General features: G+C 33.3%; 1 long non-coding RNA gene across 1 annotated transcript; it reads right to left on the bottom strand.

Moving 5' to 3' along the window:
- Positions 1-146: 146 nt before the first annotated feature.
- LOC136066087 (uncharacterized) lies at positions 147-1,445 on the bottom strand. Its single transcript, XR_010627598.1, has 2 exons — positions 961-1,445; positions 147-426 (listed from the first exon to the last, which is right to left on the bottom strand). It is a non-coding gene; the product is annotated as an uncharacterized LOC136066087 (long non-coding RNA).
- Positions 1,446-2,889: the final 1,444 nt, after the last annotated feature.

Below are 2,889 nucleotides of genomic sequence, written 5' to 3'. Positions count from 1 at the left end.
CCTCCCCCTCCTTCCTTAAAAAACTTCCAAACAAGGTAATTAGATTACTCTCCCTCCCTCTACTCTACTCCCCCTCCTTTTTTAAACATCCAAACAGGCCATTAGATTCACAACTTATGTAATACAGCCATTTGAGACACCAATACTTAGGCAATCAGCATTTCCAATACATGGAAAGGCGTACAAAAGACAAGGTTTGTGGAATATCACATATATGTTGGGAACAGAGGAAGCCCTCATGCTTGTTTCACGCCCAACAACTGACACAGATATTCTCTTCAAATTTCAACAAAAAAAAGTTGGCAACTTTTTGAGTCTGACATGCAACTAGGCCACCCTCCTGATCTTAAGATGTTACAATTGCAAGGTAAGTGGAGTTCCCTTCCATATGATAGTGTTAATCAATTGGAGATGACGGCAATTTCCCTACAATTAAACGTATGCATGACACATCAGAATTTGGCAATATAGAAATTAACTTCCTAAATCAGTTGGCATACTTCAATCAAATACAAAATGGCAAAGTTGGCTAGATTCAGAAGACTGTTTCCATATCAGATGAAATTCAATTTCAGCAAAAGAAGCAAATTGTGTGATTCCCTTTGCAAACTGCAATTCTCCATGCAGTGACGAAGTTTAGACTCTGCAACAATTAACAGTGATAGCTGATATGATATGTGATTTATCCATTTAATAGACTACCACGCATCAATATAAAATTTTCCAGTTATTTGCAACAACATATCCATTTAGAAAAGACAATGAGCAGCAGTACATAAAAGATAGAAATTCAAGTTACCACTCCTATTCATACAATCTAGATAAGAAGGGCAGTGAACTGAACACAATAAAAATGAAGGAAAAAAAAACTCCATCACATGCAAGATTATGTCCCACATGAGGAATCACATTTCAAAGATCAAAAGAGATAGAAGGAAAAACTAAAATGATAATACAAACCTCCTCATTTCTTTATCCTATTCTGCTTTCTGGAAGCATAAACAATGAAGCAAACACATTTAGGCGCAAATTGATACCAATTATACTTTAAGGCACAAGTTAGGCCAAACTGGTCAATCTCTATAACTATGGTTGCTAGTGCCATCCTTCTTGAATAGGCTTCCAAACTTTCCGAGCAAAGGCTTCTTCTACTTCTTATGTTGCTGCTGCTTTGATGGTAACCACTGTCAATATCTTCAGTAGAAATACCCTATTCATCTAATCAAAGCTCTCACCACCTTCCATCTTTGAGTCCACTTCCTCTTCAAAGCAGTCCAGCTCTTCTTCTCTCTGTGGCAAAAAAAAAAAATTTCTTTTCAATGTTGCAGCTCTCCTACATCTTAAATTCAACTTCAACAGAGTGCTCTTCTCTTTCTTACTCTCTCATCTTCCATCAGCAAAATATGCAACAAAAATCACTTTATTATTTATTTCATATATTCTATATTATTTAATAACCTAACAATTTTTTTTTTAAATAATACTAATTTAAAAATATTATTGTATTAAATTTTTTTAAAAATTAATTATATTTTATATTATTTTGAATCTCTTTTAATAGGTTTCTTTTTCTTCTTCTTCCAGGTTTGAACTGATTATGAGCAAAATATACAACTAATCACTAGCAAATACAGATTTGTATATACCAATTATTTAAATTAATTGGAGATTTATAATTTTTTTTTTTTGGGATAAGTTGGAGATTTATTAAATTATAATAAATATATAGTCACTTATCCTAAAAATTATTTCGAAAAGAGAGAGAGAGAAAGCAAAAAAGGATTATATTTTTTGTCTGTGATTCCTAGACTTCCTCTCTCTTTTTCAACTTTCCCTTCATAGTTCATCCTTTTCCTAAATTCCCCAAATTCTTCTAAGTTCTCTCATTTTCACCAACTACATCAAGCTCTAAAAGAGCAACTTAGTAGTCAATTATACTTAAGAAGCTACTAAAACTAACTTTTTTCAAATAGAACAAAAACTGGGGCCAAATTAATTACTTGTCAATTATGGTTGTACACACGTGCGATGCGAAAAGGTTTCAATTCAGACAATAAATTTTAGCAACTCACATTTATTATTTTTTACTTTTTCAAGTTGAAAAAATAAAGGAGATTCTCAGTTTAGGCTCTATGAAGGTTTTCATCAGTGAAAGCCTTGCAGTAGGACTTAAATTCAAAAATACTACTCCTAGCAGGAATCCAACAAATCTGGTCATTCCTAGCCCTATCAATTTTATGGGAATAGAGAAGGCCAAGAAAATATTGTAAAATCTCCATCTCCCAATCATGGACTGATCTGGTGAAGAGAATGTCCCGGTGAATAACTCCATTAGTGTACCTCATAAGTGTCCTTATTTAGGGCAATTCAAAACGGTGCAAGAAAGGCCCCCTTAAGAATCACCCAAGGATCAAGCCAAAAGCAAATATGAGAAACACAACCCACCTCAAACTTGATGAGTTTAGAAAACTTCTAACATTGATTCTAATTATGTTTCCACAAAGACAGACCACAGGGTTCAGTTTTGACTCTCTCTCTCTCTCTCTCTCTCTCTCTCTCTCTCTCTCTCTCTATCTATCTATCTATATATATATATAAAGTAAATACTTTTTTTTATAAGTAATAAGTTTTATTGATATAAAAAGGGACACCTTAGTACTCATGGAGTGTACAGGAGTCAACAAAAATTACAAGAATCAAGAAAATCAAGAAAGGAAGAGAATGATTGGTTTCACAAAGTAGCCAACCAATCTTAAAAAGTTCTAAAGAAAAAAAGCTTGAGGTAAAGTTCTAATAAAATTCTAAAGTAAATACTTGATTAAGAAGTAGCATAAATGTAACTACCCAAGTACACGGCTGATACAGGAAGCTTGTATATAGGGCATAGTA

Source organism: Quercus suber, unplaced genomic scaffold (assembly GCF_002906115.3).
Source record: "Quercus suber isolate HL8 unplaced genomic scaffold, Cork oak 2.0 scaffold_1811, whole genome shotgun sequence".
Taxonomy (NCBI): domain Eukaryota; kingdom Viridiplantae; phylum Streptophyta; class Magnoliopsida; order Fagales; family Fagaceae; genus Quercus; species Quercus suber.
The sequence above is the reverse complement of the archived record's forward strand: the minus strand, read 5'-3'. Positions and strand labels throughout refer to the sequence as shown.